Source organism: Corvus moneduloides, chromosome 3, assembly GCF_009650955.1.
Source record: "Corvus moneduloides isolate bCorMon1 chromosome 3, bCorMon1.pri, whole genome shotgun sequence".
NCBI classification, from domain to species: Eukaryota; Metazoa; Chordata; class Aves; order Passeriformes; family Corvidae; genus Corvus; species Corvus moneduloides.
Genome location: NC_045478.1, coordinates 16,456,557 through 16,477,248, shown reverse-complemented (window position 1 = coordinate 16,477,248; position 20,692 = coordinate 16,456,557). Strand labels below are relative to the sequence as shown.

At 38.6% G+C, this 20,692-nt stretch overlaps 1 long non-coding RNA gene across 1 annotated transcript in view; it reads right to left on the bottom strand.

The window, feature by feature from the left end:
* LOC116441965 overlaps positions 1–20,692 on the bottom strand; it is a 401,148-nt gene that overhangs the window by 205,625 nt on the left and 174,831 nt on the right. The window contains exon 8 of the long non-coding RNA XR_004239313.1: positions 19,949–20,050. This is a non-coding gene — a long non-coding RNA (uncharacterized LOC116441965). The remainder of the gene's footprint in view (positions 1–19,948; positions 20,051–20,692) is intronic.

The window sequence follows — 20,692 nt, the reverse complement described above, 5'->3', positions numbered from 1 at the left end:
TTTTTGCCTCTTTATCTCTGTTTGGCATCTTCATTTACAGAAATCCCAATTATCCCCTTCTAAATTTGAATGTCTGGGGTTTGCTTTGGTTTGGTTTAACTTAATTTTTTTTTTAATTCCTTCAGTGCAGCACAGCACTATGAAGGGATCCATGCTTCATCTGGGAGAAGGAAAACAGAATCACCACCACACTAATTGGCACACCTGCTAATCCCAGGCCCACACTACACTGACTTCGCTGCACTACATGAGATCCTGCAGCTTCAGCCTGATCTGCACCACGGTTGGGAGCGTGAGCTTATAGTACTATACTATGAAATCTTCTTGATTCAGATATCCCCCAGTTGCTTTATTTTCTTTGAGAACAGAAGTATCATCCTGTCTACTGCAATTTCCAGCTCTTTCTGTGACATTTACAGGAGCAGATTCAATCTGGCTGCCAGACAGAGATGCCTGTATGATACCAGTGTTACTCTTCACCCTATAGCTGAGCACCACAAGGACAGGAGGTGGTCCCAGGACAGTGACTGCTCATGCTGTGGTACCCACAGTGGGCTACAAGATCTATGTGGCAATAGGAACAATAAAAAATCTAGAGGACTTCATTTTCCTCTGTGGCCATGGGACTCAGCACTTAGACACTGGAGACAAAACGTGAACTGTATGGAAAATGGGGGGCTCCTGCCCTGTGTGAACATACAGCTTTTTGATTCTTCTCCTTCAGGTAACTCGTCCCCCCTTGCTACATTTGGAAACATTAAAATACCTTAATCTGGGGTATAGACTGTACCAACTTCATTTTAGTAGTCTAGGGTATACAGAAAAATTAAATGTGCATCTGCATTTTTCTAATATTCTTTTGTGTCACCCCTCTCACTCACTTTCTGTTGTCATCTACGTTTTCTATGCTCTGTTTTCACAACTCATTTTCACCTTCCCACATGCAGGATATCTCTGGCAGGAGACATTTATATTGTAAGCAACCTGAAAGCTTGAGTTTGCACTTATTACACTAAAACTGACAGAAGTCTTGTAGCAATGGGGAAATGAGTGGCCCTCTTGGCCTTGAAAACAAAATGTAGTGTACATGGGACCTACAGTCTGTTAAACCCCCCCAAGTACACAATTCTGCCATTCTCTACATTCATGTTTGCCTATAAAACTTAAACTTTTATTTTGTTCTACAGAACAAACTTGAAATGCAAATGAAGGCCTAGAAGAGAGCAGAGGTCTGTCTGCACATGATTCAATGGTGGCTTCAAGGAAGAGAACTCTCTTATTTTAAGATAGGAGAAAAAATGTCGCTGAGACTCGCCACCTGATTTGATCAGGGAACCAGCTTTAATACTAATGTGGCATCACTTTGCATGTTTCCCTCTGAATAAAAAAAATAATAATAAAAAGTGCAAGTAGGTAAACACATAAAAGAGACTTGGGTTTGGCAGCAAGAAGGGCTTCTGGGGAAATCCAAAAATTTATAGTGTATGCCTAAGAAAAATGTTTCTTCTTAAGAAAAAGAGAAGTTGCTGTACTCTGGTTGGGCACTTCCCCTGAGGACCTTGAAAGAAACCATGGCAGATGAAGTGCAAACTCACAAGGGAGCCTCAGTAGATGGCACTCCTCCCCCTGAGTCAACACAGGACCTCAGATAAGGATTAGAAACTGTTCTTCTAAGGGGAAGGGGTCAAATTGTCTTATATAAGATTTGGGATTTAATACACACATATACACAAACCATTTATATTCAAGCTGTAAATATGTATAAAACTTAAACAGTCTAGGACCCAATTTGCCTGGAGATACCTTTCTCCGTATGTCTCAGTGTGACCCATTTCCTTCTAACTCCAGCTGTGGTGGTTGGAGCGACAGATGCTGTGGGGCCTGGAATGGACCAGAGGAGCAGACAACAGGCTATTGCAATACAAAATTGCTTTTGAATATGAGGGGAATCTGTTAAATCTTCCTGTTTGCACAGAACATGACAAATGCAGTTCTTTAGTTGCCCTACTTGGATAACTTCTGTTTGAAAGTATAAAATCACCCCCTTGTTCTACCCAGGAGATGATTGCAAGGTTAAGATAGATAATTTTTGTAGTTGTACAGAATTTTTTATTCTTTTATTATGTTTAGAACCAAAAGTCCACAGTAAGCAGTTACTATTAATGTATACAGGGGAAATAATATATTTAAATCTAGCTAAGTCAGTCCTCATGTCAAAAATACTAATTTACACTGCAGTTCCTTCAGCATGGATTTTCCATGTATTTTACTCAGCTGAACAACATTTTCTTAATACTTGCTGAAGGACTTACCAATCCATAAACATAGTTCACATACTTCTATGCTATCTTCCAAATCAGAGTTTGGAAGAAAATTGTAAAGTCTAATGGCAAATAATCTCAAGAGAGAAAAGTAAGAAGATCTAGAAAATAAAGAATTGTTGGAACAGATATTAGAATTTTCCATTGCAAATTATCGCCACAAACCGGCTGTCTGGGAAGCACTCCAACCTGATGTTGGGTTCTCTTTGATAACGTGGTGTTTCTAAGCAACATTTCTAGTCAGTCCGTATGTATGAGTGGTCAGCCACCACTTGGAAACTTCAAAACATGAATTTCTTTTGTTAGATGCAGATCCAATTTGCTGTTTGGTTTTCATATGAAAAATACAGCCGGCTTTTTAAGATACAGTTTTAAAAAAGGGAAAAAAAAGGAAGCAGTTCTAAATATTGTAACATATTTCAGCACATAGAGCAGCATGTTTAATTTATTCAATACTACATTAATGAACCCCTTTTTAGTTCTTAAACTAAGCAGATGGGTATTCAGGTAGCATGTGTTAAAGTTGTCAAGAATTTATGTTCTAATTCCTTTCACATAGCAGCTGAAGGCACTTCTTACATAAGAATGACAGTGATAACAATTAGCTGGTCTCTTCAGTCAATATGTTTCCACTACAATCCTAGATAAAATATTTTTCAGAATTTGGACCTGCTGAACTAGAATTTCTGAAGTTCATTTCTTTCAAACCTTGTATGTGAAAAATGTGTGAATTCCAATCCTTCAGAGTCCACGGACTGCCTGTCCAGCTTGCATCTATGCTTTGCATGCATTTAAGTGCAAGGCATATATAATGATTAGGTAATTCATAATTTAATTTGGAAACTGTTCCTATCTCACCCAAAAATAATTATAGTTTGATATGTAGTGTTCATATCACTGATAAATAAAGAACAGGCATGTTGCTGTAAAGCAAACTATAATCAGTTCTGCAACAGACAGGATCTCTCATTCTGACAGTAGAAGGGACCCAGACCAGCTCCTGGCTCATGGACCTAGACAGAGACCTGTAGACTGCTGGCAGGGATGGGAATACAGTGGAGCCACAGGAGATCACTGTGTTTTGTGAAGTTAGGCACCATTTCCTGTGGCTGTGCTTGCATCTCAAAGAGACTGACTTCAGATCGCTGGCAAGGACAGTTGCATTCCACGTTCATTGCACTCCACACTCAGGCAGAAAATATTTTAGATTTCTATAAAATCATCCTATCAAAATGAATATATTTTATCAACTCAGATCTGGAATACATGCATCCTACTAGTGCTAATTATAACAAGACATATGGTGAAACAGCATTTTAGATTGAGACAGTTTGGGGAATTTCTCTACTATGATTTCTTCTTGACACTGGAATCTTATGGACATCTGTCAGGATGTAAGTTCCAGCAGGAATGTGGCACACTCCTCTCTTTCTGATCCTGTGCTTCCATATTGATATAAAACCCACAGTAGGTGACAGAAAAGTTGCTTGCACCTGGTTCATGGCTAAAAATACTGAGCCATTAAACTTTGATGATTCTCCATTTAAATGGAGCACACTTGAATAAAAGATGGCAGCTATCCAGAGCAAGTGGTTATTTCAAGTGTGGTTCCCAGGAAAGACAGTAATTGAACTACACATTAGTTACCAAGAAGCAGATCATCTGATACACCTTATCTAAAGATACCTGAGGTATAGCAAGGCATTTAAAGAAGTAGTTTCCTCTGAAATTACTTCAGAAGAAGGAAAGAGGGAGCAGATAGGACTGAGAAAAACTCAGTTGTTCAGACTTGAAACTGCAGAAATGTCATGGACAGCCCAGACAATTCCGACCAAAGAACAGAACCATCCAAGGTAAAAAGGAAACTGAAGCAGAAGGCTGAATGTGGAAATGTTTTGTCCACGGATGTGTGCTTCTAATGCTAGCTGAAGGAAAATGGCATAATCTCTATCACACACTTGTTCACCTCAGTTATTCCATATCTTTGAGAAAAGAAACTATGAGTTTAGGTTGACCATAATGTGGAGTTCTGGGAAAAGATATGCATGGAGAAGTAGGGGAGGAGGCAGTGGGCTCTAGGAATCTTCCTTTTATGAAACAATAGTAGATAAAGAATATATCAAAGAAGTCCGCTGGAAAGAGAGGCTAAATCTTACTGAGGCTAAATCATAAGAAAGCTTAAAACATTTAGATATCTTGTAATATTACCCAAACACAGCAGCTTGGAATGTACAAAGAGAACTGAGCTTTATCAAGGCTGTGACACACACAGTCCTAGTAAAATTAATTCATCTAGCCTGCAGCTATGTGTTCCCTTCTTAGCACGCCGACTCCCCTTGTTATAAGTCACAAGAGTATTTCTGTCACAGGCTCTCCCTTTCACAACAGCCAGTCTTCATACAGGCCTGAATTTTGACTGCCCTTGTGAATCGTGCCAAGGTGTAATACATGGAGAGAAGCCTTTTTGACCTTCTCTAAAGCATCCATCAGGCACCCAAGTGGTCTGTGGACTTCCTGAGTGCAGCAGGAAAACCACCTAGTGCAACTTTTTGCATTTCATGGTCATGTGAAAACATGACCAGATGGATCACAGGTAAAGGCAGCTTCCCTCATTTGGTCTGGCTGCAGGCACTGGGGACACCTCTCACTACAGTACCAGTGGAACAGCATTTTATGCCTTTCTCCACCAGTGCTGGCTGAGGTATGTTTTTCTCAATGTACATGGAGTGCCCTGTATCTTCATGGACAAAGACATGGTTCTCCTCTGGAAACTTACGGAAACTATGGAAGATCTGTATCATGCAGTCAACATGTAAGCTTTCAACATTCAGCATGAGCAGAGCTTAGGTCACATAGAATTTAAAATCCTGAAGTTAAATAAACAAATAAATAAATAAATAAAAATATGTTGATTTAAGACTACAAACATACAAACACAGCCCCTGGAAAATACAGGTGGAGCTTTAACAACAAAAGTCATGAAAGAAATTCATCTACAGAAAATTCGTCACAAAGACACTGAATGAATTCTCAAATAAAGGAAGCACTTCCAGCCATTAATTAATCTATGTAAATTATTCATTAACTTTTTTTAAGCTGGTGCTGAGTTCCATGAGCTGTGGGGGATTTCCCACAAATATGTATGTCACCAAATGTTGCGAAGAGGTCTGTGTGACAGTGAGTTCCCAGAACAGACCTTGAGAACAGCATAGAAATCAAACCCAAGGTCCATCTAGCAGTTTCTTTAAAGAGCAGTGAAAAGTAGGTGGCTAAAGAAAGTATAAGTGCTAGGAAAACAATATGATATTTTGTCTATTACATCATTCCAGCTTCTAGTGCCATGTAGATAAGTGATTTCATAAGCCAGATGTTCTAACTTTGTGGTTAACACTGCTTCATTGATTTTCTGCTCAGGATTTTAACTGGTCACTACATCTGTGGTTCAGACCATGGGCTCATTTCATTTCCTTCTCTCATGAGCATTTCCATGCTTTCTACCATGCAGGCCACTACACTTGAAGTAACCTTTGCCTATTACTTCATTTGATTCTTCCCATCTTAAAATTCAGCATTGCTCCAGAAAACCTCTGGGAAAGTAGCAATGAAAAGATTAATGAATGTAACTTTCAAATTGTGCATGTGTTCAACAGCTTGATCCAAAATCCCTTTGCTGACTAAGCAAAAACTGACATAGATTTGAGACAGATATACACTGCCTCCAATGTGATTTTGTTGTGAGAGATGCTAGAAAATCTCATGGCACCTGAAAACTCAAAAGTGGTATAAATTAGGTTTGAACCTGAGACCCTATGTTACTGGGGTTTGTTCCCTGATTTAATTAAAGCAATAGTGTTTTCATTGCAAATACAAACAGTTGTTAATTTGACACTGACATTTGGAATTATGTACACACAATGTGCATCAAAATATTTATGCCAGTTAACATGCTTGGTGAATATTCACAAAAATCCAATATATAGCCAGAACAGAGTTTAATATTATAGTACCAATAAGCATTACAGTCCCTTTTGATAACCTTCATCAATCTCACCAGTCCATGATTATGCTGTTCAGTACTGTGAAAAGAATAGCAGAATCACTGATGGTTCACAAAGTCATTCAAACATCTTTGGGTGTTTGATAGATTTGTCTCTTGCCATCGAGTCTGTAAATACGAAATCAAGAGATCAGCTTGCTATACCATAAATGACACCCAAGGTTTAAGTTCACCAGGTGGATGTTCACCAGATGGATCAGAGTCTTAAAAGACTCTTTCACATCTTTGAAGATGGGATGAAAATTATCCATGTCACAACTGATCAGTCTAGCAGGACTGCCATTTGTCATTCCCTTTCTTTATTTCCTCCAAAATTTCTTGATCAAATAGCCTAGGATGAAGCCATCCTTACTGGGAGCTTTTCATTTTCTTTACCTGACATGTGTTGCACTCTCAGCAAAAAAACATTTTCTTGGTCTACATCCTTCTATGCCCCAACATGTACATCAACACAGCAACCCAAGTACCAGATTTTTCTGCTTGGTTCCTGTAGCTCCTTTTAAGGTCTTATTTTAAGATGGTCTGAAGACCTTGTTTATCTTTCCTTGCTCACCTCCAGGACTATTTTCCTTCCTCTCTCCAGGACTCATAAGATGTAAGCCCTTCAGTTACTCTTCACAGCCTGCAAAGGGAAGCTTCTTGAGGAGGCAAACACACCAGCTAGCCTGCCTTCTGGTTTATCCACTCATTCTTCCAGGGAGAAAGCTGCATACACACCGTCCTCTTGCTCCCCTGCTTCAAGAAGCCTTTTCCTGCACTTAACTGTCCTGTTCTGTTGTTCTCCCCTGTCAGCTTGAAAGGTTCATTCCTCCTCCTATCTTTCTATCATACTGTCCCACCTCTCAGATTTTGCCAAAACATCTTCTGATGTCCCCATAGGGTCCCCTCACCAGCAACTGACTTTTCCAAAAAACTTCTGCAAGCCTGTGACCCATCCTGTCCCTCTTTTTCCAGTTATTAGATTCAACCTTCTTAATCAGTTCCAGTTGAGGTGCAAATGTTCAACCACAGGAAATTACACTTTGGTTTATTTGGCATCCCTCTGACAAATACTCCCCTACTTCACAGGATTGTACAGGGTGAGTCCTTCCAGGATCACAACACTTTCCAAAGTCTTGGTTTGATTACCCAAAATATTTCAGGGTGCAGAATCAAATTTTATTCTTAAAATGTTCCTAATCTTTTAAAAGTCAGGACATACTTTATTTGAACCTTCCACCTCAGTGATCAAGAGTTGTGTCCTACACAGGTTGTGAGAGATCCTTGGAGCTCCTTACTTGCATGGAGTCAATTAGAGCATGGGCAAGTGGGGCTCAGCACCTTCAGGCTCCCTTTGACGAGGTGAATTGGTACATGCCCTGGCAGTACCTTTGAAAGCTGCATTGCTTTTCTTGCATGGCTTTCTTTTAAAAAAAAATAATTCCATTGCAGGCTTGGCCCTTCAATATGCTTGAGGTTAAGCATGTAAATATTTTAACAGATCTGAAAGAAATCGCCTACATGCCTGCACATGTGATTGAATGCTTTGGTGGATCAGGCCAGAATGCCAAACACATTGTTGAATCAAGAAATGAGTATGTATATAAACAAGATCTTTACAAACTGACACAAACATAGCACTTGCATTTCTTTAAGAATCTCATAATTGAATTCAGCCCTGGCCTAAATGCTGATTCCTACTGGTTTTAGTAGGAAAAGGCTAGCAATTAATTTAGCCTTACTTCTTTTTTGATGTGAAGACAAACTCCTCAAGTGAAAGTCTGTGGCGTTAATTTTATTAGTTACAGACATATTTTTGTCAGTTGTTATACAGTTTTATATGATGATTTACAGTATTGACAATATGCAAAAACTTTAAAAATATTTGGATTTCTATTTTTACCAAGCTTCGGTTGCTTTTTTGAAGGATTGTGTTTGTGTTATTGGCCACTGGAGCCCAGCTAAGAACATCAGAACGTTATCCTGCCCTGCCCCTGCAAGTAATGAACTCTTTTCCAGTCTGTAAAATGTTGGCGTTTTGTGGTTTCGTGAAAGGGAGATAGCAGCTAGCTGTTCCTGCTCCCACAGAACATGACGTCAGGGCTGTCTGCTTGTATCAGAGATTGTGACCCCCCTGCAGGCATCAGTGCAGAATTAGGAGAGGAGCATCCCTTTATTTTATTTTACTATCATGACTACTGCAAGTAATCTCCAATTTGATAGCTCCACTAGTAGTCAGTCTGTTAGCCACAACTTCATGCTCCAGGACAAGCAGCAGTGATGCTTTTATGACATCAAAAGTAAACAGGGATTTACACATACTATTTTTATCTTGATTCTGGCTTTTTTAGTAGTGAAATTACTTTTAGTAGTTGCTATGAATTTTCTTAAAACTTATAGCACTTCTTTCTTTGCTCCTACTTCTATATTGAAACATATCACAAACCATTTTAAAAGACATTAAAATTGCCCCTCCAAAAGCCTCCCAATAGAATTCCTACTTTATTCAGTCATTTATTCTACACTTTGAGAAGACAGAGCTCCCACTGATTGCTATATGTTCATATAACTGGGATTATTTTTGTGGGGTAAGAAAACTGATAAAAAATTAGAAGTGACTATTTTTGTAAATGGATCTGGAAATATCCAATCTCTCCAGTGCTCACCCCCTGTCTACAAGTGGAGGTTCTATGCACCTCATATGTGCCAGCGTTAATGAGAATGATCTCTGCAAATGTGCTGCATGTAGCTGGGAAAGGAAGAGACTCCAGTGCTCCTGCTTGTTAACATTTTTCTTTGTTTCTGCCCTCTCCAACTCAAACGTTTTCTAGATGTTTTTCTGGCAGCTTAAGCAGCATTAGTGCATTCCAAACTAGAAAAGTTTCTACTTCAATATCTTACAACTAACTCAATATGTACTGACCTCAAACCCAGGATAGTAGTAATTTGATATTGCAGCTCATTATTGTTACTCCCAGCAAGTTTCCCCTTGGAAGTGCCTGATGCTTCCCCCTCCCTCTCACACACGCCCCCCCACCCTCCATTCAGAATTTGTTTTTAATTGTTTGGGAGAAAAAATTCAGACTGTGAGCCAACGGTATATTTCCAGGGGGTACAAGATATTAATAGAGCAACATCGTGGCCCCATATATTGTAATAAACTGTGCTGTAATTTGTTTACCCACCGTAGACAGTAACTAACATTCAGATAAATGGAGTTGGCGCCTGCGAGATTTATGATATACTTCTGTGCTTAGCAATGTTTAATCAGGGAGTTAAAATATTACAGTGTAAAATCCTTTACAAGCATGCACAAACAGAGAACTACCATTAGAGGCTTGGCAGACATACTCGGTGTCAAATAGTACCTCCAGACACTCTCAAAACACAAAGAGGAATATTCAAAGCAGCTACTAACTGACTAACATTATTTGAGAACCACGTCAGAGCTCATTTTTTTAGGGGGGCTTGCTTTTGAAGTGACAGAATGATAGGCAGGGACAAGTGGGCTTGTCTGCAGAGCCCATCAAGCTGAAAGAAGTTGGGGTGGGTGGAAAGCATTGAGGTGGGGGGGAAGGGAGGTGAATTTTGGTCAAAAAGGTGGTAGATGCCTGTCACAGAGCTTAGACTGTTTGGATAAGACAGGCTAGCATGTGGGGGGATCAGCATGAAGCATCACACCTGGAGGAAAAGACAACTAGCTCCAGCCTCAGTGCCATAAGCCTGGCTCCACAAAGTCTAGCCAACATCTGGAATGGATATCAAGAGACACAGTGCAGCCCTGACTGGCGCTCTACTCTACCTTTGTACTTTTCACTGCAAATTGAAAAGCAAAACAGACATCAAGGATATATTTATATAACTGTCTTCAAGCTGCATTTTCTACTCCCATCTGCTGCACATGATAAGTTTCAAGTGTTTTCTAATAAAAAAAGGATTTTTTTTCTTTTTTACTCCTTGTTCAGTATACAGACTGACCTTTTTTTATTCAGTTTTAAAGGAACAGTAAATATTTTACAGCCAGAGGAAGTGTCAGCACTGTAAGACTTTCTGCTATTGACATTATTTAACCACGCAGGCTATTGAGCCAAATGTGACAGGGTGTGAGTCTGTACGTGTGCAGATGCCTGCATTTGCCTCAGTGTGCAAACGAGCTCATTTGCGTGCATTTGTACGAGCACATGTGTTTTGCAGAGGAATGTCCCTGAGAGTTTTTCACTTTATTTTCACATCATGCTGTTGTTATGTCACTCACAGGGGAGGTGAGCCCTGTGTGTACAAACAAGTGCACCCTGTGGTAAACTGCTCTTCAGGACGGACATGCTGAAGGAATGCAGCCTCCATATAAAAAAGGCTCTGGTGTTGCTCTCTGCTTCCCAGCTATGTAGCAGATGAGACCAGATCAGCATTCTAGTCAGGCTCATTAACTATGAGGGAAACAACCAGGATGAGAAATGGTTACATTTGACTGTGAAACTTTGCCTTCTGACCATAAGACACCAAACTGGACCTGGCCATACATGGGTTTTGGCAGACACATGGAGAGCATGGACTGATGCCCTCCTCAGTAAAACCAGAAAGACTCAAATATTACAAAATACATTCTGGATCACATGGGCAATGATGTGTATGAGTAGCCATGAGAAAGTACAGTTATCTGAGGCAGTCAAGTTCATGAGAGACACTAGGAACCAGAGATACTCATCCAGCCATAAGAAATACCTCCTCTTTAGTAGAGTCTGATCCCTATCTACCTCACTTATTAGTGTAAATTAGAGACAGCTGCATTAGTTGGAGTTACACTCCATGTAAAATGTTCAGAAAAAAAAGCTTTTTGAGTCCACAGGTAAGAAGTTTCACCAATAGTAGTAACAGGAATAACAATCCTAGAGAAATTGGCTGGAACATCAAAACTATTATTTGCTATTACTTGTTGCTCTCATTAGAAAGGAGAATTGTACTGGGAAAAGCCCCAGTTTCTCCCCATATTGAAAAATTCCAATTTTTAGCTGTTTTAGTACTGTGAACAGGAGATAGGGATGTAAAACAGGCAGTTCTGTTTTGATTGCACAAGTCACCTTATAAGCCTAAATAACTAGTAATATCTCTGTCCAGTCCTTTGTAAAATACATATTATTCACACATTACAGGGAGAACATGAGGCTTAAACAGTGGTCCTAATTAAAATAATCCTGAATTTTGTGTTGGAAATTTATTGCTGTGTTATAGGCATTTATAGAAGGAGAAATATTTTTCTTTTCCTCCATGGGAAACAGTACCCTTTTTTCCATAAAATAGCCTTCAAGGAAAAAGATGTTTTCTTTAAAAGAAGTTCTGTTTTTGTAATAAAATATTTTTAAAGTGAAAAATAGTGTTTTCATCAACATTTCTTATATGAAAAAAGCCATCATTTCTAATTCACTTGTAATATGCTTCACTTTTCAATTAAAAAGTGCAGTATAAAATATTATATTTATAGAATTGTAAGAAGTTATACATTGTGAGCCCCCATGAATTTCAAAAGAGATAGATGTTCTTAGTTGAACTTTTCTAAGTAATGTCTAAATCAATACAATCTGAAAAGTGGATCATTCCATTACATCTATTGAAAAGCGCTAGCTAATGAAACATATTTGCTCTCCTCCATAATATGGAAGAAAATACAAATATCTGATTTTCATTTGCTGCTGTGTTATCAGCAGCAATTATTTTGTTAGACAGCGTAGAGATTTTTGTATTTGGGAGATTTTTTTTACCATTTAAAAGCCTATAACTTCACTTCATTTGGAAAATGGGGTAACATAGGATCTGTGAAGTGAAACTCACAATATAAAGTAAAGCTGGTGAGAAATCACAAAAAAGGAGAAGCCTGTTCTTTAACTGAAACCAGTCACTCTGAATGAATCAGGCAAATTTCACAGACAAAAAAAATTAATAAGTGCTTGCTCTCCTAATTTTGAAAATATGTTTTTCCTTTGAAATCTCACTGGCAAACTTCAGGCATCTTCCCAATGTAATTTTAGAGTTTACTGCTTCTGAAGCTATGGTCCCAAGTGAACTTACCATGACAAAAGTAGCATAGGACAAAAAAATTGCACGTTTTTAGTATAGAAACTCTGTGGAAAGAAACTCCAGGCTAGTGTTTGGACATAAAGAAGGAAGTGTTTTTTCACAGCAGTACTTGAGATGTGTTTTGTCATGGATATCCATTCAAAATAAAAGCCCCATGAGTTTGCTTTTTGGACAGTAGGACATTTCATTTCCCTTTTAACAGAAGGGATCATAGATCAAAGGAAAGCAGCCAGGTGGGTCAGAGGGAAAGACCAGCATTTCCTGACCCTATTACTTGTTTACAGATAAACATCAGACAGCTGTAAAAGTGACAATATGTTTTCACAAGAGCAAGAAGGAAATAGAATTGAAATAATCTAAAGAAACAGAATTATATATCCAAATTTGAAATTCTTGAGTTTGTTTAATAATGAATGTTTCTATAGAGATTTAGAATATTTTCAATATTATGTCTCTATCATTTGTTTGTATTGTCTCATTTATTAAATTCAAATGAAAGGAGTTTTTCTCTATAGAAGGTCTAAAGAAACCAAAAAGTCATCTTTATGTAGTTTGTAGTGACTTTGCAGTGAGGGTCTGCATCAGACCATGCTACCAGATCATCTCATGCAACATAGAGAGCAATGACATTTGCACACTGTAGAGTTAGATATCCCATACTGAAAGGCCCTGACTGCAAATTCAGCATCAAGATTACATTAAACTCCTAAAATATGCTGAGTGAGGTTCGGTTTCTGAGTTTGTTCCTCCCTTACATTTCATGTGGTATATTTCTCAAACAGGGAACCTGCTCATTCTCTCTGTTTACCAGTAGATAAAGTAGAACTGAAAACACTGTGTTGTACTGGAACGTGAAGAAGTTCAGAGTTCAAAACAATTGCTTGCTACAAAAATAAAGGAAGGCCTCTCCTATGAAATCTATGAACTCGAAACAGGGATACAGAACTAGTCGTTGCCAATAACTTTAACTTCATTTATCTATATTTGGCAAAAATTGTGCTGCAGCTGGAGATGAAATGCTGAGCTAAATAACTGCAGCGACGTGAGCTCCAAAACAGCAATTACTAAGCTGTGCTGCCTTGTGTAAGATTTTACTTTTATTTATTGTATTTAAAGAAACTCTCTATCTATGTTCAGTACAACAAGAACTGCCTGATCAAATAATGCCTGATTGCAAGGCCTCTCGGCTCCACTGTCAATATAATTCAGTGTTTAGTAAGGAAAACATGTTTTTCATGAAGCCAAACTACAATGCTGTGCATGGCAGTTTTATCATTCTACATACCTTTACATTGTCTCTAATTGCAAGGAGTAACTCATATTAAACCTAAATTTGGCTTATCACAGACGATGAATGTATTTTTTTCTTACTATTAGAAAAGCTAATATTTTTAAAAGGCTAAAAGAAAGGGGCACACAATCCCTTTCTTCATGGTTATAAGAACAAAAAACCCGTATTAATAATGTTGTGGGAGGAACTGCTCACCATCATTGTTTCTATCATCTATCTTTTTTAAAAAGAGAACAAGGAAGTTGGGGGCATGTTCCAGGTGGATGTTTTTGCTCTCAAAAGAGAAGCCCAATTAGCTGTAATTATGGGTGATCTGTAGTACTAACTCCACACGTGTCTACTATCACAGTGCAGCCTCACAGTGGCCTCTCTCTAAAGCACTTCATCTAGGGACATGTTGACATTTCAGAGAGAGAAAAGGAGAAAATTAAGTGACATATGAGTATTCTTCTAGTTGTCCAGGAAAATGGATGCTGACGCCATAAATCTAGCTCCTTCCCAAAAAGTAATGTGACTGAAATAATATCACAATGCCAGAAAAGCTGACTAATTGTCTGGATTCCAAAACTGACATAATTTTTCCAAGATGACATAGTATTATTAGTAGTATCCAGTCCCTCAAACAGTGAGTTTTGTCCTCATTGACCGTATTTCTAACTCTCTTCTCTTTACTTGCACAGACAGAAATCCTGATAGAGACTCCTCCCTTCTTTCAATTTCTTGGTCATTCTTGAGCTTTTTAACCCTCACAAACACAAATTCTTTCACTATCTGTCATTTTCTAGATGCAGTCAGCAGCATTTCTTTGGGACAAACATTTCTTTGGGACAAACTGCCTTTCAGCAGATGGTTCCCAAACATTTAGGGCCAGTGGATCATTGCTGTTCTTCAAATTAATCAAAATTACCCAGCACTTGTCTGCAGACCATCTCCCATGACTCAATTGACTGACCATGAGCCACTCATGAATACAAATCTACTGATCTATTGTATGCAGAACTGGTGACATTTGGTCCTCATCATCTGCATCCTGGAAGCACCTCAGTCAGAGAAAGTAGCCACATGGATTATAGTAGGTCATATTGTTTAATTTCTCACTAACTTCATCAATGTTAGATTTTTCTGTGCTTAGGGAGAACCAAGCTGTATGTTTATATGTCCTGGAATACTTCTATATCTAGTTCAACATCCTGGCAAAGGCAAGAACTGGAGGTTTGCCTCTTGTCACCTCCTCTCAAATTTTGGGCCTGCCTTGTTTCATTGAATAAATCTTAGTCCAGGACTATACATACAGATACATCTTTTGCTCTTATTTTGTTACTCCAGCGTAGATCTTGTGATTCCATCCTCTGTTAAATTGCTTGACTTCTGGATAGAAAGGAAGGAAAAGCAAGGTGAAGCAAGCCAAAGAAAGGGATGCAAGTGCTGTACAAATCTTCAGAACTTTTGACGGAATTTATCCACCTTTCATTAGTGGATATAGTCTGTCAAAGCCTTGCTTCTTTCTTCATTTATCCATACGACAGGTCACTCTTGCAGTTCTGTAGACATAATGTAGAAATATTTCAATGTTAACCTACAAAAAATCACCACCAAAATCATCTACAAGCTATAGTTGTTCTCATAGTACTGGTTAGTATAGGAGGCCTTTCAGAATGGAAGTGAGGCATCGCTAAGCACATGCATCTAGCAGCCATTTGCACCCCTAGATCAGGTCTGTTGGATTGACTGGGAAGCTAATTCCAAAGTCCCTCTAACTTGATATTCCAGTCTGAACAGGTCAATGATTAGCTGCTCTTCTCAGCCAGGTCCTTGTACCTTGAAGGACATGAAAACCACATTGCAGTTTACTCTTCCTTTGCAGAGTCACTAAGAGATGGCAGAGTTAAACATTTCAACAGACATCATTTTAAACTCAGTAAGCCAAATGAGCCAAAGCATTCCAACATCAGTGCTAATGCTTTTAAAATACAGTTTGTTTTTTGTTTTTACATCAGAAAGCTCATACTTACATGGACATCCTGCTGAAAAGAGAGACTGCACACATATTTCCAGGGTAATCTAACTTGTACCAGAGGCTGTTAGGGATTAAATGACTGGATGTTAAGGATGTTGACATTCTGATATATGGCTCTCTGCTTCTACTTTAACATCTTACAGCCATTGCACATGTTGAATGTTGTTTGGGCTGTGGTGTTTCAACATAACACAAAGCAGGAACTACAGCAACATATAATTTACAATGGAGAGTCTACATTTTACTTTCACATATAGAACACATAGTGAATTCTTCCTTTTAAAGTAAAGTTTCCTTGTCCATTCATCACACACCACTAATCACCACCACTTAGGCATCTTAAAGAAAATGATGTACCATGTATCAGAAAAACTGACAGGGCAAATGACTGAAATTGAACACATCTGTGCAAATTGTGAAGAAACTGCAGGACTGTTAAACAAACAATAATAATGGCAGTTACATTTCTTTTCTAAAAATGGAATCATTCCCCTGCCATTTACAACAGTTTTAGTATTTATGCACCTCCACAATTCTTCAAACAACTATTCTTGAGTTGTTCCAAGGCCTAGACTGTGGTTCTGTCTCTCTGGAAAGATCAACAACTAGACAAGCACATAACAAAATAACATCCTGACTAACTCTTTGTGTTCAGCAGGATAATAGCACTCAGGAATCTTCTCTTTGCTAACAAGGCTACGTTCTGCTTCAGAAAGATTTTCGTGCACACAGATGATTGTACTTATTCTTTGCACTGAGATCTACCCTCCATTATCTAATTTGCTACCTTTTATATCTTCTATTCCATTCTTAGCTATTAAATAGGAAAGACTATGGTGTTGAAACTTGTGTTAATGTATATGATTACCTTGGCAATGGAATTATTTGGTATCTTCTTCTTCAAATTGCTGATATGTATTGACTGTTCTTTGTCCTCTACAGAGTTTTCCTCCTCTGGGCTACAGTGTCAACTCTTTTGTTCCCAGTTCCTCTGTAGTAGACTGGACATAAAGTCTGTCACCTCAACAACCACTCAGATAGAGACACAAGAAAATAATAAGTCTTCTAAACCAAGGAGCTTCTTCTGGAGCAGAAAGCATTTCAGCTGAAAGTCATGTGGTAAGATATAGGCAGCTCATAGTTTTTCCCACTCCTGCCTCAAGTAGACACTGTGCTTTGCCCTTGTAGAGATGAGCATCTTCATTCACATGGGGTGCTGACATCCTGTTTTTGTAAGTTAGCTGCAGTGCAGGTAAATTACTGTCACAGCAGTAAGGCAATTCCCATTTCCACACTCTTCTAATCTGCCTCTGCCTCACTTCAGCTCTTTATGCTGATTTGAGACAGTAATTCTTTCATTTTTATGCCAGCTGAGAGCCAGGCTCACCAGCCTCTGAGCTTATGGTGTATCACCTCTGTGAAGCTCATGGGTTTTTTTGTTTATACCACAGAATTCACTTTCACCTGTTAAAAGAATAACTTAGCTCCATACGTGGGAACATCCTGCATATTTCAACCAAGCATAGCATTGCTGTCATTCTGGCCTGACTATTTCCAGTGACTATTCAGACACAAGACAGTGATAAACCTGATACTGAAGCTAAACTGTCTTTTACAAGGAAGTGCACTATTGATAGCTTGTAACCTGCAATCATTTAAAAGGACAAGCAAAATCATATTGGACGCCATGAATTGTGGTTTCAGACAAGGAAATAACTGAGTATCTCATATTATTTTATAGCAAACATTTTCTGAAGGGAAACTATTGTCCTAACCTTTCTAAATAAGAAAAAACAAAATACATGAAAAACAATTTATGAGGCTTACACTAGACTCAAGGCCCTCAATTTTTATTTGGATGGTTGGCCTGTTGGGACTTTTTCCTTGTTATGGAGATATTTTCTTTCCTTATAGTGAGTGTGATATTGTTAATACAAAAGGATATACTGTTGATAGTAGATCTGCCCTGAATATCATTCAACTAAATTTAGCTATAAGGTCAGAAATAAAAGTTACCCTGTTATTAAATCCATATTCTAGCACAAACACTTTGCTAGCCCTTTTCTTCATATGTCAGACAGAAGCTGAGGGGAGGCAATAGTGAGGGACAATAACAATGGAGCCTCATTTGTCCTAAAACATTGCATTAAACTTAGTTTGTAATTTTATTTGCCAAGCTGAACTGTTTTCCCTTAAATTCCCAAGGGCCACCTGGTGAATCAAGAGTATGAGAGTGAAGATTAAACAGATTTCCTTTCCTACACTTCCACTCAGGTGAGGGGGAAGGGCTCCAAAGAACCAGAAAATTTTAACTGCATTTTTTTGAGGAAAAAAATAAAAAATTAAGATGGTGTCTTTTAATTTGCTAATTAACAACTTTTACTGTGGAGAATACTGCCAAAATGGTTGAGATTATTTGATAAAGATTCATTAGAGAAGAAGAAAAATAGAAATTAAAGGAATGAAGATCTTAGATAATTCAGAATGTTCCACTGAAGCCAACAGAGCCAAGGATGCAATTTAGGGTGCATAGTTTCCAAATTTTTGTTTCCTGTATTTTCACATATTGCCTACTAAAGCAGTCATTTCTAGAAACTCGATAGGTGCTGTGGGCTGATTATACGACAAATCAAGATCAGGTGAAATAACACACAGCATTTGCCAAAAAGTATAATTTTGAGAATCCTGAAATTATTTCTGGATTTGCAGTGAACGAGTGCAATAAGGGTTTGAGAGCTAGATGCTGATAATGTTGCTATCTATGGCTCTCCTTACTTAGTCTCTTCCAGTTATTACACCTCTACCCAGACACAAGAGACTGGTTCCATTCTGTCCTTCACTAAACACAGTTTTAACCCAAACCACTTTTCTCCAAAGAGAAGGTCCTAGACATTGAACTAGGCATTTAGACTATTCAGGCACTCTCTACTGTTATTTTAACATTCCTTGAGTTGACAAGAAAATAGCACAGTAGCCTAATGGCTACTGAGCCTGTAGACTACCTTAGCCTCAGGGACTGTTCTGAACCAGTCATAACATGACCTGAATATTTTGTTAAAATCTTTCATTTTTTCAAGCAAATGTCTTAAAAAGAGACTGCCAATCAACCTAAACACTAACATCCTCAATCTGGTTTTGGTGATGTCTCACATTAATTTGTTATTTATCAACCCAGTGAGTAAATCACAGTTTAGCCCAGTGGTTAGGGCGTTGCTCTAAGAAACATGAAAGTGGCTTCTCATCCTCTTCCACTGATAAAGTCATTAATGCAATTGAAACAGTAATGACTTAAGAGCATTTTTACCAGATGGCTCACATTTTCTACTATGAGTAAGACACCAGGATTCAGTCTTTACTAGGAGAAAAGAGGGAATGTCTCCCACACTGAATAAGGATCAATACTCAAGGTAGACTGAGCATGGAGGAAGAAGAGAGGTAAAAAGGAGATAATGATAGAAATTACCCTGTCTCAGGTCAAATAGACAGTAGGTTAAAAGTGGGATTAAAATTCAGTTCCTGTCAGCTGGAACACAGACTCAGTTACTACAAAGCCTTGCCTGCCCTCACTTCTTTTACTGCTGGTTTTCCTACCTTATCAGACACATTCATCAAGCCACTTCAGGTCACCTGGCTTTAGAACCTAAACGTGCATTGACAAATTGTCGCTAAGATCCATTTCTGGAGACATTTCTTCCTCTTAACCTGGGATAGGCTTTAAGATGGTTGAGGTGAAACATCCCTCCAGATTGCAGTGTTTGACTAAAAGAGGGGCCTGTAGTGATGAGACTGAGCTGGCATGACTCCATTTCAGATGCCTCAACTATACAAGAGAAACCTCTATAATCCAGCTGCCCTGTCCACGTACAACACCTGTTTGCCCTACAGAGATATCATGATAGTTACTGCATGTTCCAAAATCTTCAGAAAAGGTATCAAATACTATTTTCACCGCTTTGCAGTCAGATTCAAATTCATCTATAGGCTGCTATTACTCTTCAAGTCTTAAGAAACCCATCCTAAATTTTTACAGAAGTTTCAGTTAACAATGAAGCTAAGCTCCAACAACACAGTAACCATCCTTAACAGCTGGCTTTTTTAATGGCATCCAAGACAAAGAATAGAAAATGTTTCAGTGATGCTGACCAAAGAGATGTGCCATCTCTTCATGAATAAGAGAAGGGGAAAAGCACTCCACAACTGAGCATACTCACCAGCTGGAAGAGAGGGAGAGGCAGCGGGCAGGTGCAAAAAGCCATTTTGGGGCTCTAGCTGGTTTTCTCTGTATTCCAAAGGACAAACAGCAGAAGAGCTTTCTGTGAAAAGAGACGAATCTAGATTTAGTCCAGAAGTGACTAGCCAATTAAAAGGGATAGTATCCAAACTCACACATTTTTAAAGGATTAGGCCCATCACACACACACTGTTTTTCAATATTGTTCTCTGCAATAAAAACCGAGATTGTTTTCTGAACAGGATGCCAGCTGCTTCCTGTTCATGCTACTAATACATAACACTGCCATTGTATCCCATCAAGGGATCTTCACTCTGATCACCAGCCAGCAGAACAAATGCACTATATTAAGTAAATCCTCATAAAAAGCTACAGAATCGATTGGTGTAATTCAGCCCAGTCAAACTGACTTCAGCAACATTTTACTCCAGCTTAGGACCTAATCTGATTTATAATTTATCTTTCACATGATTAACTAACTGTTGTACACTTATACATAAGAAATCCAATTCTATAGGTTATGTGTGGATCCCACAGTTAGTCGCACTTATGTATTATGAACTCTCAGGTGCACTTGCAATGAAAAGGTACAAAAACAGCAGAAACCTTCCTGTGGCATGAGCTGTCTTGCTCTCCTTTGCCATAAAGAAGCAGCTCTGACCTTCTGCAACTCTTGCTGTGAGCACCCCCTTCCCTCCCAAGAGGCAATCTTCCCCAAGAAGCC